At 61.5% G+C, this 15,000-nt stretch overlaps 2 non-coding genes across 2 annotated transcripts; both read right to left on the reverse strand.

Annotated features, from left to right (window-relative positions):
• Positions 1-473: 473 nt before the first annotated feature.
• Positions 474-626, reverse strand: LOC142791850 (5.8S ribosomal RNA). Its single transcript, XR_012890466.1, has one exon. It is a non-coding gene; the product is annotated as a 5.8S ribosomal RNA (ribosomal RNA).
• A 1,713-nt stretch (positions 627-2,339) lies between these two features.
• LOC142791867 (small subunit ribosomal RNA) lies at positions 2,340-4,154 on the reverse strand. The gene has a single exon (XR_012890482.1). It is a non-coding gene; the product is annotated as a small subunit ribosomal RNA (ribosomal RNA).
• Positions 4,155-15,000: the final 10,846 nt, after the last annotated feature.

Here is a 15,000-nt window from a genome sequence, read left to right on the forward strand (position 1 = left end):
CCCGCAGCGTGTTCGAGCGCCCGGTCTACGGGACACCCTGCTTACTTCGAGGGCAACAAGCGCAACGCAAGGCTGCGATCTCGCGCACTTTGCGCACGGCTGGAGAAGCTTTGCTGGCCGGCTTTCGCTCCTCGTGTTTACCGTGCGTTAAAGTTGCGCGTCCGTGGCTCTCGCAGCTCTTGCGCGCCCGGTCGCAGAGAGGAGTACGCAACCTCGACCGCACTTTCCCTGCAGGCTTCCTTCCGACTCGAAGTCCTGCGGCGGTCTCAACGAGGTGCCACATCCTCAATGCAGTCGGTCGCCCCCGTTTCGGTTGGGCTCTGGCACGACGGTCGCCACCGTCTCGCCCTTGAGTGGCCGCTGTTGGCGCTCGCTGTGAGGTGTTCAGCGTGCTGTCCGTGTTGCCGACGCGGTCAAAACGAGTCGACGGCTCACGTTCCCTTGTGCGCCGAAGGCTCTCTTGATATGTGATCCGACCCTCAGACAGACGAAGCCAAGGGAAGACCCAAGGCCGCAATGTGCGTTCAAAGAATCAGTGCTCAGTGTGTCCTGCAATTCACACCAAGTCTCGCAGCTGGCTGCGTTCTTCATCGACCCGAGAACCGAGTGATCCACCGCTTAGAGTCGTGAAAAAGTGTTTGTTCAATTCCGTACAGTCAAAACCAAACGTTTCTGGCACTCGGCCAAACAGTGGCCAAGAAGGGCGCTTTTCAGCGCACGCTTGGACTCCAAAACTCTGCCGCGCCTTTTTCGGCTGCCGCAAATCGAGCAAACGGTGTGTTTCGGACGGCGTTTCGCTTTCGCTACTTGCGAGTGCTTTCGTGGTCCACCCCTCTATAAATACTCGGGAGGCGTCGAAGCCGGTTCTCGGACCCGTAGGTATCGTTGTGTGCTCGCTCTCATTGGCCCGCCTAACCAGAAAATGCCTGCGGTACACCCATTTGGATAAGAGTGCACGCAGATGCGGGCCTCGACGGCTACACATTTCCTCGGGCGGCCGCCTCCCGGCCTCCGTGGAGCGCGGGATGCACGGTCCCATCGACAAGCCTCTCCCGTTTTTACCGTGGCGTCGCGGTTCACCACGGCAGGCGGGTCGGTCTCCTCCGCATAAAAAGGGGGACCCCCGCTTTTTGTTCCACGAAATCGCACAAGCTTTTTTCGCATCCACGGTTTGCCACCGCACACCAAAATGCCGATCCGGCTGCCTACTTTAGCCAACAGGTGGAGCCAGGCGCGCCGTACTTGCGCGGCACTTCCCACGTCCACCGAAGTCGGTGCCAAGGACCACTTTCGGCGCCGGAGCCGCGTACGAGCCTACTCGAGGCGGAAGAACGAAGCCAGCAAGGGCCTGGCCGCAAGTGCGTTCAATTGTCGGGACGTCCAAGTCCCTCGTTCTTCCGTGCTTCCTCTTTCGGCAAGTCGTTGCGGCACCTTCCCAAAGCGCGCAGACCCGCTAATCGCGACGAGCGCGACGTGGCCGTGCCGCCTTTCCCTCGGCAGCAAGCAAAACGCCTGGCAACGTCGACGCTCCCCTAACCGCGATCTCGCACCGTGTTTCGTGTGGCGAATTCAAAAGCCGGCCGGCGCTGCTGCAACCATTACGGTCGGTACGCATACGCCGCGGAGGGCGGGACGGTCATCGGAGCGTGCGGTTCCTCCATCGAGTACTGCGCACCTCGGCCGTCGCATCGCCGTGCCATGACCGGCCGCGCGTCAACGCGAACCGGTGCCAGCGAGATCCCTCGCCTGCAAGAACCGACCGGCAGCCTCCGTCACCCGAGGACGCGGAGGCGCTTGCCGCGGACGGCGGGACGGTATGCACTGGTGCACAGCGGACCCGTCACATCGCCAGTTCCTTGACCGACCGCCGACGCTTGTGCCGTTCCTCTCGTACTTGGCAGTCGCCGCGCGATTGTCGGGTCTCGTTCTTGCACGCTCGAACGGTCGGGAGGGCACTCGGCTGGCGTTTCGGGAACGCGCAGCCTCGCCTTCTACCGACGTAACCACGACTCGCCGTTCGCGCTCCGCCGCTCCTGTTTACAGTACTAGGCGGTCCCGCAGCGGTCGGGTCGCGCATTTCGAGCGCTTCGAGCCACGGTGCAGTGGCGGGTCGAAAGCCGACCTATGAGTGCGTTGCGCCGTTTGTACCCGCGTCCGCCACCTGGCCGACCGTCCAAGGTCGCGGTGTTGGCGTCCGCTGGGCGCAACAATTTGTCACGGGGTGCCGCTCCACATTCAGGCAGCCCCGTGGGGAAAAGCCGACCCCGCGTCCAAACGGGGTCAGCGGCAGAAAGTGTCGGGCGCAGACGCAGCTGAGGCGCTCACCCTTCACAATCCGTTAATGATCCTTCCGCAGGTTCACCTACGGAAACCTTGTTACGACTTTTACTTCCTCTAAATGATCAAGTTTGGTCATCTTTCCAACAGACCGGCGCAACCGAAAGGCCGCGCCGGACATCGGTCCGAAGACCTCACTAAATCATTCAATCGGTAGTAGCGACGGGCGGTGTGTACAAAGGGCAGGGACGTAATCAACGCGAGCTTATGACTCGCGCTTACTGGGAATTCCTCGTTCAAGGGGAACAATTGCAAGCCCCTATCCCAATCACGAAAGAAGTTCCACGGGTTACCCAGTCTTTTCAGACAGGGATAAAGACACGCTGCTTCCTTCAGTGTAGCGCGCGTGCGGCCCCGGACATCTAAGGGCATCACAGACCTGTTATTGCTCTGTTTCGTGCGGCTAGGAGCCGCTTGTCCCTCTAAGAAGGTTGTAAGGTGCTGGGAACCCCGCACCTATTTAATAGGCTAGAGTCTCGTTCGTTATCGGAATTAACCAGACAAATCGCTCCACCAACTAAGAACGGCCATGCACCACCATCCACCGAATCAAGAAAGAGCTCTCAATCTGTCAATCCTCCCAGTGTCCGGGCCGGGTAAGTTTTCCCGTGTTGAGTCAAATTAAGCCGCAGGCTCCACTCCTGGTGGTGCCCTTCCGTCAATTCCTTTAAGTTTCAGCTTTGCAACCATACTTCCCCCGGAACCCAAATACTTTGGTTTCCCGGAAGCTGCCCGCCGAGTCATTTGAGTAACTCAGGCGGATCGCTGGTTGGCATCGTTTATGGTCAGAACTAGGGCGGTATCTGATCGCCTTCGAACCTCTGACTTTCGTTCTTGATCAATGAAAACATTCTTGGCAAATGCTTTCGCAGTAGTTCGTCTTGCGACGGTCCAAGAATTTCACCTCTAGCGCCGCAATACGAATGCCCCCGTCCGTCCCTCTTAATCATTACCTCGTATTCCAAAAACCAACAGAACAGAAACGAGGTCTTGTTCTATTATTCCATGCAAGTTTATTCAGGCGACTCGCCTGCGTTGAGCACTCTAATTTTTTCAAAGTAAAAGCACCGGCCATCTCGAGGCACACAATGAAGTGCACCAAGAAAGAACCGGCATGATGTTCAGTCCGAGCCGTCGCATCGGGTAGATGCACTACTCGTCTGGAACTGAGATCCAACTACGAGCTTTTTAACTGCAGCAGCTTTAGTATACGCTATTGGAGCTGGAATTACCGCGGCTGCTGGCACCAGACTTGCCCTCCAATTGATCCTCGTTAAAGGATTTAGAGTGTACTCATTTCAATTACGGGGCCTCAAAAGAGTCCCGTATTGTTATTTTTCGTCACTACCTCCCCGTGCCGGGAGTGGGTAATTTGCGCGCCTGCTGCCTTCCTTGGATGTGGTAGCCGTTTCTCAGGCTCCCTCTCCGGAATCGAACCCTGATTCTCCGTTACCCGTAACAACCATGGTAAGCAAGTAACCTACCATCGAAAGTTGATAAGGCAGACACTTGAAAGAAACGTCGCCGGCTCGTGGCCATGCGATCAGCACAAAGTTATCCAGAGTCACCACACAATACGGGCCGAAACCCGATCGATCTTGGTCTAATAAAAGCACCCGTTACCCAAAGGGCTCCAGGCTCACTGCATGTATTAGCTCTAGAATTGCCACAGTTATCCAAGTAGGAAGAAACGATCTAAGGAACCATAACTGATTTAATGAGCCATTCGCGGTTTCGCCTTATTTCGGCATGTACTTAGACATGCATGGCTTAATCTTTGAGACAAGCATATGATTACTGGCAGGATCAACCAGGTAATCGTTCGACTGCGCGTCCGTCCTCGCCTTCGGCGGGCCGGACGCAGTCTGTGTGCGGCGGAGGCCACCTTCAGGCGCCCCAACACGCTTATTTTGCACTCCGAGATGACGGCGTTCGAGCTCGCTACGGCACAACCTTCCCGAAAGACGAGTGGGAGCCGTGCGGCAAGAAGCACGTTCATGCTCGCTCTTTTTCGTTGCATCGACTCGGTCGCGCCGTGCGGGTTGCCCAAGCCCGCTGCACTGTCGGTGGACCGGCCGGAACTAGCAACGGAGCCGAGACTGCAAAGCCGCCAGACGACGGGTCACGCCCGCGTCTTCGGCGCTTTCGCATCTGAATCGCCCGAGGACGACACGGAACACACCTCGATATCGTGGTAAAACGGCACCGTCCGACAACCAGCCCCTAACGCATCAAGCGGATGAGGCTGCAGACGACTGCCGTGGATTCCCCTGGAGCAGACCCGAGGACACGCTTGACGAGGCCGAAGCCCGCCGCATATCAGACACCCGGTCGCTTTCGCGTACGCCGCTCACGAGAACCCCCACATAATAGCAGCGATAAGTACCCAGACCTCCTTGGGCACTAATACGAGCGTACTCGAGAAAATTTCACCGCGGGTGTGCCCCGAAACGTGTGGCACGTTGAGCGTGCCACAAGTCTACGTCGCTCTCAAACCCGCCGAGGTCGTAGAATTTGCGACCCTACTCACGAAATTCCCACCGAGGATACGGCCGCAAACGTACCGCACCTTGGGTAGGCCACGAGTTTGTGCAACACTACGCTGACGGCACAGCACCGAGGTCGTGCGCGCACGCACGGGAAAATTCCGCCGCGGTTTCTGCCGAAAACGTGAGGCACCACGACTCTCCGCAAGTTCGCGTCGACTGCGAAAGACCGAAGTCGTGAACGACGTGTCCGCTACTCGCCGCCGACACGCTGGACACCAAACGTACAACGACTCGACGGCGTCGTAGAGGCCCACGACGCGGTTTTCCTTAACGACGTCTCGGCGTGGCACCGACAGGTTAGAACGGCCGACCAACGTTCCCTGTCCGCCGTTCGGCTCAGTCGAAGGGCTCGGCGACTTCGGCAACGCTGCGAAGCCGCACGGTGACGCACGCCATGTCCCCATTTTTTTTTTTTTTTCTTTCTGCGTCTGCCGGGGTGCCCCTATAATAGCAGCGATAAGCACCCAGACCGCCGTGGGTCGCTCGCCCCGGCTGACGTGGTTTTTCGTACTCCTGCGGCGGTCGCCGTCAAGCACGTCCAAATACGCTACTTTCGTGGGCGCATTCACGCTCTTTCGCTTCGCCGGAGTGCCAGCACTCACTCTGCCAAAAACGGCGAACATCCGAGCGGCGGTTCCCACTTTTGCGTCGGCGTCGCAAACCCCGCCCCGGCAGACGAGGTTTGCCGTACTCGTGCGACGGTGGCCGGCGGGCACGTCGAAAGACGCCGATATCGTGCGCGAATTGGCGCACCTTGGCTTCACCGGAGTGCCGCCACTGACTCCTCCAAAAACGGCGAAGATCCGAGCGGCGCTTCCCACTTTCGCATCGGCGTCCCGAACTCCGCCCCGGCTGACGCGGTTTACCGTACTCGTGCGACGGTCGCCGGCGAGCACGTGGAAAGACGCCGATATCGTGCCCGAATCGGCTCCGTTCGGCTTCGCCGGAGTGCCAGCACTGGCTCGGCGAAAGACGACGAACATCCGAGCGACGGTTCTCACTATTGCGTACGCGTCGCAAACCCCGCCCCGGCAGACGCACTTTGCCGTACTCGTGCGACGGTCGCCGGCGAGCACGTAGAAAGACGCCGATATCGTGCCGGAATCGGCCCCGTTTGGCTTCGCCGGAGTGCCAGCACTCACTCGGCCACAAACGGCGAACATCCGAGCGGCGGTTCCCACTTAGCCGTCGGCGTCCCGAACTCCGCCCCGGCAGACGCGGTTGCCGAGCTCGTGCGACTAGCGACCGCGAAGCCGTCTCGCGACGCCGCTTTCGTGCGCGGCTCCCACTGCGACCTGGGTCACCCGAGGTCGACGAGCAAGAAAGAATGTCGAAAAAAATTTTTTTTTTTTTTGCGTCTGCCGGGGTGCCCCTATAATAGCAGCGATAAGCACCCAGACCGCCATGGGTCGCTCGCCCCGGCTGACGTGGTTTTTCGTTTTCCTGCGGTGGTCGTCGTCAAGCACGTCCAAACACGCCACTTTCGTGGGCGCATTCGCGCTCTTTCGCTTCGCCGGAGTGCCAGCACTCACTCTGCCAAAAACGGCGAACATCCTAGTGGCGGTTCCCACTTTTGCGTCGGCGTCGCCAACCCCGCCCCGGCATACGCGGTTTGCCGTACTCGTGCGGCGGTGGCCGGCGGGCACGTCGAAAGACACCGATATCGTGCGCGAGTCGATGCTTCTTGGTCTCGCAGGAGGGCCGCCACTCACTCCTGCAAAAACGGCGAAGATCCGAGCGGCGCTTCCCACTTTTTCGTCGGCATCGCAAACCTCGCCCCGGCAGACGCGCTTTGCCGTACTCGTGCGACGGTCGCCGGCGAGCACGTCGAAATACGCCGATATCGTGCCCGAATCGGCCCCGTTTCGCTTCGCCGGAGTGCCAGCACTCACTCGGCCAAAAACGGCGAACATCCGAGCAGCGGTACCCACTTAGCCGTCGGCATCCCGAACTCCGCGCCGGCTGACGCGGTTGCCGAGCTCGTGCGACTAGCGACCGCGAACGCGTCTCGCGACGCCGCTTTCGTGCGCGGCTCCCATTGCGACCTGGGTTACCCGAGCTCGACCAGCAAAAAAGAAGGTCGAAAAAAAATTTTTTTTTTCTGCGTCTGCCGGGGTGCCCCTATAATAGCAGCGATAAGCACCCAGACCGCCGTGGGTCGCTCGCCCCGGCTGACGTGGTTTTTCGTACTCCTGCAGCGGTCGCCGTCAAGCACGTCCAAATACGCCACTTTCGTGGGCGCTTTCGCGCTCTTTCGCGTCGCCGGTGTGCCAGCACTCACTCTGCCAAAAACGGCGAACATCCTAGTGGCGGTTCCCACTTTTGCGTCGGCGTCGCCAACCCCGCCCCGGCATACGCGGTTTGCCGTACTCGTGCGGCGGTGGCCGGCGGGCACGTCGAAAGACACCGATATCGTGCGCGAGTCGATGCTTCTTGGTCTCGCAGGAGGGCCGCCACTCACTCCTGCAAAAACGGCGAAGATCCGAGCGGCGCTTCCCACTTTTTCGTCGGCATCGCAAACCTCGCCCCGGCAGACGCGCTTTGCCGTACTCGTGCGACGGTCGCCGGCGAGCACGTCGAAATACGCCGATATCGTGCCCGAATCGGCCCCGTTTCGCTTCGCCGGAGTGCCAGCACTCACTCGGCCAAAAACGGCGAACATCCGAGCAGCGGTACCCACTTAGCCGTCGGCATCCCGAACTCCGCGCCGGCTGACGCGGTTGCCGAGCTCGTGCGACTAGCGACCGCGAACGCGTCTCGCGACGCCGCTTTCGTGCGCGGCTCCCATTGCGACCTGGGTTACCCGAGCTCGACCAGCAAAAAAGAAGGTCGAAAAAAAATTTTTTTTTTCTGCGTCTGCCGGGGTGCCCCTATAATAGCAGCGATAAGCACCCAGACCGCCGTGGGTCGCTCGCCCCGGCTGACGTGGTTTTTCGTACTCCTGCAGCGGTCGCCGTCAAGCACGTCCAAATACGCCACTTTCGTGGGCGCTTTCGCGCTCTTTCGCGTCGCCGGTGTGCCAGCACTCACTCTGCCAAAAACGGCCAACATCCGAGCGGCGGTTCCCACTTTTGCGTCGGCGTCGTAAACCCCGCCCCGGCAGACGCGGTTTGCCCTACTCGTTCGACGGTCGCCGGCGAGCGCGTCGAAAGACGCCGATATCGTGCGCTAATTGGCGCTCCTTGGCTTCTCCGGAGTGCCGCCACTCACTCCTCCAAAAACGGCGAAGATCCGAGCGGCGTTCTCCACTTTCGCATCGGCGTCCCGAACTCCGCCCGGGCTGACGCGGTTTACCGTACTCGTGCGACGGTCGCCGCCGGGCACGTCGAAAGACGCCGATATCGTGCCGTAATCGGCCCCGTTTGGCTTCGCCCGAGTGCCAGCACTCACTCGGCCAAAAACGGCGAACATCCGAGCAGCGTTTCCCACTTTCGCATCGGCGTCCCGAAGCCCGCCCCGGCAGACGCGGTTTGCCCTACTCGAGCGACGGTCGCCGGCGATCACGTCGAAAGGCGCCGAATTCGTGCACGAATCGATGCTTCTTGGTCTCGCAGGAGGGCCGCCACTCACTCCTGCAAAAACGGCGAAGATCCGAGTTGCGCTTCCCACTTTTTCGTCGGCGTCCCGAACTACGCCCCGGCTGACGCGGTTTACCGTACTCGTGCGACGGTCGCCGGCGGGCACTTCAAAATACGCCGATTTCGTGGGCGCATTCACGCTGTTTCGCTTCCCCGGAGTGCCAACACTCACTCTGCCGAAAGCGGCGATCATCCGAGCGGCGGTTCCCACTTTTGCGTCGGCTTCGCAAACGGCGCCCCGGCAGACGCGCTCGTGCGACGTACTCGTGCGACGGTCGCCGGCGAGCACGTCGAAAGACGCCGATATCGTGCTCGAATCGACCCCGTTTCGCTTCGCCGGAGTGCTGCCAGTCACGGCGCAGAAAACGGCGAACAAGTGTTTTTTTTTTTTTTTTCCTAGAATTTGTGTTATAGAAGGCACATTTGATATCGGACGATAATTTTCAACTTTATCACGCGCACCGATTTTCGTGTAGAGGTTTGCAAGTTTATGGGAATTTCTCCACTTGGAATAATGCGATTTAGTAGTACTACGAGAACTTCATGGATGTACTCAAGGGTACGGGGCAAGTCAGTTACGTCAACACCTGCAGATTTTTTACACTTCAAACTGAAAATTGTTGGTTGTGAGTCCTCGTGTGATATTAAAGGCCGATTCGCTAACACATAGAACAAAGAAAGAAAGGAAGAAAAAACGCCCGCGCTCGCTCAAGAAACCTGGGTTCGCAACAAGTGGCAACAACAAGCAACCGAGCGAGTGCGCCAAAACCCGTGGCGGCCGAACAAACGCGAAGTCCCAACCGCGTCAGCCGGGGCGGCACGGGACAGGAAAAATCACTTCAGCCGGGGCGGCGGGGCACCGAATAAACCTCGTCACCTCGTCGCAGGATAAAAGAGGAAACAAAAAGTCTAAACAGCGTCTGCTGGAGCGAATGCGTAATAAAACAACAACAACAACAAAAAAAAACACCCGCGCTCAAGAAGTCTGCAATCCTCACAAAAGGCGACTGTGACCGAGCAGCGTCAGCCGGGGCCGTGCGGAAACGGAAAAACCGCGACTACCGGGGCGTCGAGGCACCGAAAAATCCACTTCAGCCGCGGCGAAAAAAAAAAACAAAAAGAAAGACGGAGGGGGGGGGGGAACCACGTCTGCCGGGGCGAAGGAAAAAAAAAAACGCGTCTGCCGGGGCAAGCCCGGGTGCGGCACCACCGGGAAAACTGTGGCAAACAGACATGGCGATCGAGTGAGTGGGCCGCCAGCCAGGCACAGCCGAAAAGTGCAAAGTCCGAACCGTGTCAGCCGGGGCGACGCAAAAACCGCGTCAGCCGGGGCGGCGCGAAAACCGCGTCAGCCGGGGCGGCACGAAACCGCGTCAGCCGGGGCGGCGCGAAAACTGCGTCAGCCGGGGCGGCGCGAAAACCTCGTCAGCCGGGGCGAGCGAAAAGGGGGGGGGGGGGGAACCACGTCTGCCGGGGCGAAAGAAAAAAAAAACGCGTCTGCCGGGGCGAGCCCGGGTGCGGCACCACCGGGAAGACTGTGGCAAACAGACATGGCGATCGAGTGAGTGGGCCGCCAGCCAGGCTCAGCCCAAAAAGTGCCAAGTCCGAACTGCGTCAGCCGGGGCGGCAAAAACCGCGTCAGCCGGGGCGGCGCGAAAACCGCGTCTGCCGGGGCGGCGCGAAAACTGCGTCAGCCGGGGCGAGCCCGGGTGCGGCACCACCGGGAAAACTGTGGCTAACAGACATGGCGATCGAGTGAGTGGGCCACCAGCCAGGCTCAGCCAAAAAGTGCCAAGTCCGAACTGCGTCAGCCGGGGCGGCAAAAACCGCGTCAGCCGGGGCGGCGCAAAAAAACCGCGTCTGCCGGGGCGGCACGAAACCGCGTCAGCCGGGGCGGCGCGAAAACTGCGTCAGCCGGGGCGAAAGAAAAAAAAAAACGCGTCTGCCGGGGCGAGCCCGGGTGCGGCACCACCGGGAAAACTGTGGCAAACAGACATGGCGATCGAGTGAGTGGGCCGCCAGCCAGGCACAGCCGAAAAGTGCTAAGTCCGAACTGCGTCTGCCGGGGCGGCACGAAACCGCGTCAGCCGGGGCGGCGCGAAAACCGCGTCTGCCGGGGCGGCACGAAACCGCGTCAGCCGGGGCGGCGCGAAAACTGCGTCAGCCGGGGCGAGCCCGGGTGCGGCACCACCGGGAAAACTGTGGCAAACAGACATGGCGATCGAGTGAGTGGGCCGCCAGCCAGGCACAGCCGAAAAGTGCTAAGTCCGAACTGCGTCTGCCGGGGCGGCACGAAACCGCGTCAGCCGGGGCGGCGCGAAAACCGCGTCTGCCGGGGCGGCACGAAACCGCGTCAGCCGGGGCGGCGCGAAAACTGCGTCAGCCGGGGCGAGCCCGGGTGCGGCACCACCGGGAAAACTGTGGCAAACAGACATGGCGATCGAGTGAGTGGGCCGCCAGCCAGGCACAGCCGAAAAGTGCTAAGTCCGAACTGCGTCAGCCGGGGCGGCAAAAACCGCGTCAGCCGGGGCGGCGCAAAAAACCGCGTCTGCCGGGGCGGCACGAAACCGCGTCAGCCGGGGCGGCGCGAAAACTGCGTCAGCCGGGGCGAAAGAAAAAAAAAAAAACGCGTCTGCCGGGGCGAGCCCGGGTGCGGCACCACCGGGAAAACTGTGGCAAACAGACATGGCGATCGAGTGAGTGGGCCGCCAGCCAGGCACAGCCGAAAAGTGCTAAGTCCGAACTGCGTCTGCCGGGGCGGCACGAAACCGCGTCAGCCGGGGCGGCGCGAAAACCGCGTCTGCCGGGGCGGCACGAAACCGCGTCAGCCGGGGCGGCGCGAAAACTGCGTCAGCCGGGGCGAGCCCGGGTGCGGCACCACCGGGAAAACTGTGGCAAACAGACATGGCGATCGAGTGAGTGGGCCGCCAGCCAGGCACAGCCGAAAAGTGCTAAGTCCGAACTGCGTCTGCCGGGGCGGCACGAAACCGCGTCAGCCGGGGCGGCGCGAAAACCGCGTCTGCCGGGGCGGCGCGAAAACTGCGTCAGCCGGGGCGAGCCCGGGTGCGGCACCACCGGGAAAACTGTGGCAAACAGACATGGCGATCGAGTGAGTGGGCCGCCAGCCAGGCACAGCCGAAAAGTGCAAAGTCCGAACCGTGTCAGCCGGGGCGACGCAAAAACCGCGTCAGCCGGGGCGGCGCGAAAACCGCGTCAGCCGGGGCGGCACGAAACCGCGTCAGCCGGGGCGGCGCGAAAACTGCGTCAGCCGGGGCGGCGCGAAAACCTCGTCAGCCGGGGCGAGCGAAAAGGGGGGGGGGGGGAACCACGTCTGCCGGGGCGAAAGAAAAAAAAAACGCGTCTGCCGGGGCGAGCCCGGGTGCGGCACCACCGGGAAGACTGTGGCAAACAGACATGGCGATCGAGTGAGTGGGCCGCCAGCCAGGCTCAGCCCAAAAAGTGCCAAGTCCGAACTGCGTCAGCCGGGGCGGCAAAAACCGCGTCAGCCGGGGCGGCGCGAAAACCGCGTCTGCCGGGGCGGCGCGAAAACTGCGTCAGCCGGGGCGAGCCCGGGTGCGGCACCACCGGGAAAACTGTGGCTAACAGACATGGCGATCGAGTGAGTGGGCCACCAGCCAGGCTCAGCCAAAAAGTGCCAAGTCCGAACTGCGTCAGCCGGGGCGGCAAAAACCGCGTCAGCCGGGGCGGCGCAAAAAAACCGCGTCTGCCGGGGCGGCACGAAACCGCGTCAGCCGGGGCGGCGCGAAAACTGCGTCAGCCGGGGCGAAAGAAAAAAAAAAAACGCGTCTGCCGGGGCGAGCCCGGGTGCGGCACCACCGGGAAAACTGTGGCAAACAGACATGGCGATCGAGTGAGTGGGCCGCCAGCCAGGCACAGCCGAAAAGTGCTAAGTCCGAACTGCGTCTGCCGGGGCGGCACGAAACCGCGTCAGCCGGGGCGGCGCGAAAACCGCGTCTGCCGGGGCGGCACGAAACCGCGTCAGCCGGGGCGGCGCGAAAACTGCGTCAGCCGGGGCGAGCCCGGGTGCGGCACCACCGGGAAAACTGTGGCAAACAGACATGGCGATCGAGTGAGTGGGCCGCCAGCCAGGCACAGCCGAAAAGTGCTAAGTCCGAACTGCGTCTGCCGGGGCGGCACGAAACCGCGTCAGCCGGGGCGGCGCGAAAACCGCGTCTGCCGGGGCGGCACGAAACCGCGTCAGCCGGGGCGGCGCGAAAACTGCGTCAGCCGGGGCGAGCCCGGGTGCGGCACCACCGGGAAAACTGTGGCAAACAGACATGGCGATCGAGTGAGTGGGCCGCCAGCCAGGCACAGCCGAAAAGTGCTAAGTCCGAACTGCGTCAGCCGGGGCGGCAAAAACCGCGTCAGCCGGGGCGGCGCAAAAAACCGCGTCTGCCGGGGCGGCACGAAACCGCGTCAGCCGGGGCGGCGCGAAAACTGCGTCAGCCGGGGCGAAAGAAAAAAAAAACGCGTCTGCCGGGGCGAGCCCGGGTGCGGCACCACCGGGAAAACTGTGGCAAACAGACATGGCGATCGAGTGAGTGGGCCGCCAGCCAGGCACAGCCGAAAAGTGCTAAGTCCGAACTGCGTCTGCCGGGGCGGCACGAAACCGCGTCAGCCGGGGCGGCGCGAAAACCGCGTCTGCCGGGGCGGCACGAAACCGCGTCAGCCGGGGCGGCGCGAAAACTGCGTCAGCCGGGGCGAGCCCGGGTGCGGCACCACCGGGAAAACTGTGGCAAACAGACATGGCGATTGAGTGAGTGGGCCGCCAGCCAGGCACAGCCGAAAAGTGCTAAGTCCGAACTGCGTCTGCCGGGGCGGCACGAAACCGCGTCAGCCGGGGCGGCGCGAAAACCGCGTCTGCCGGGGCGGCACGAAACCGCGTCAGCCGGGGCGGCGCGAAAACTGCGTCAGCCGGGGCGAGCCCGGGTGCGGCACCACCGGGAAAACTGTGGCAAACAGACATGGCGATCGAGTGAGTGGGCCGCCAGCCAGGCACAGCCGAAAAGTGCTAAGTCCGAACTGCGTCTGCCGGGGCGGCACGAAACCGCGTCAGCCGGGGCGGCGCGAAAACCGCGTCTGCCGGGGCGGCACGAAACCGCGTCAGCCGGGGCGGCGCGAAAACTGCGTCAGCCGGGGCGAGCCCGGGTGCGGCACCACCGGGAAAACTGTGGCAAACAGACATGGCGATCGAGTGAGTGGGCCGCCAGCCAGGCACAGCCGAAAAGTGCAAAGTCCGAACCGTGTCAGCCGGGGCGACGCAAAAACCGCGTCAGCCGGGGCGGCGCGAAAACCGCGTCTGCCGGGGCGGCACGAAACCGCGTCAGCCGGGGCGGCGCGAAAACTGCGTCAGCCGGGGCGAGCCCGGGTGCGGCACCACCGGGAAAACTGTGGCAAACAGACATGGCGATCGAGTGAGTGGGCCGCCAGCCAGGCACAGCCGAAAAGTGCTAAGTCCGAACTGCGTCAGCCGGGGCGGCAAAAACCGCGTCAGCCGGGGCGGTGCAAAAACCGCGTCTGCCGGGGCGAAATAAAAAAAAAAACAAAGAAAAAAGCCCGCGCTTAATCAAAAGAAAACAAAGAAAAAAGCTTGCGCTTAATCAAAAGAAAACAAACAAAAAAAGTTCGCGCTTAAGCCTGGCGGTGGAACCACCGGGGCAAACAGACCTGGCGATCGAGTGAGTGGGCCGCCAGCCGGGGTGAGCCAAAAAGTGCAAAGTCCGAACCGCGTCAGCCGGGGCGGCGCGAAAACCGCGTCAGCCGGGGCGGCGCAAAAACCGCGTCAGCCGGGGCGGCGCAAAAACTGCGTCAGCCGGGGCGGCACGGAAAAACGAAAACCGCGTCAGCCGGGGCGACATCAAAATGAGGAAAAAAAAAAAACTGCCTTAGGACACCTGCGTACACTTTCATGCGTTTGGGCATATCTCTCTGTAACACGCGCGCCCCTCGTTACGCGCGGCACTCTGTTTTCTCCGACACCCATATTTCGGCGGCATGTGGCACGCGCGCCCGTCCCTACGCACGGCACACCGCAGTGCTTTCTCGATATTTTTCTTTTCCTCCAACACCGTCATCTATAGGCTTTTAGTGACCTGTTGCTCGTGGCACAAGTTCGCTTGCTCTGACACCTCTTGCATGCGCACCGTTTTTGCGCACGGTGCTATGCCGCAAAGCACGGCAGTCGCATGCGTTTCTCTCAGGCACCTCTTTTTTGACACAACGCTGTGGTGCTTAGAAACACACGCGCCGCTTTTGCGCACAGAACTCCACCGTACAGCACGGTAGTCACGTTTGTTCCACACGAACAGCAGTGTGCATCGTGCTACGACACTTTGAAAGCTTTTTCTTCCGAGTCTCGACCGCGCTGTTCCTTTCGTACTTGGCGCGATTTTGGGACCAGCTTTGTTTTAAACCCCTACTGCGCGCCGTTCCTTTCGTACTTGGCGCGGTTCAGGGTTTGTTTCGAGCCCTTAGCCGCGCTGTTCCCTCCGTACTTGGCGCGGTTTAGGGTCGAG

Source organism: Rhipicephalus microplus, unplaced genomic scaffold (assembly GCF_043290135.1).
Source record: "Rhipicephalus microplus isolate Deutch F79 unplaced genomic scaffold, USDA_Rmic scaffold_191, whole genome shotgun sequence".
Classification (NCBI taxonomy): Eukaryota; Metazoa; Arthropoda; class Arachnida; order Ixodida; family Ixodidae; genus Rhipicephalus; species Rhipicephalus microplus.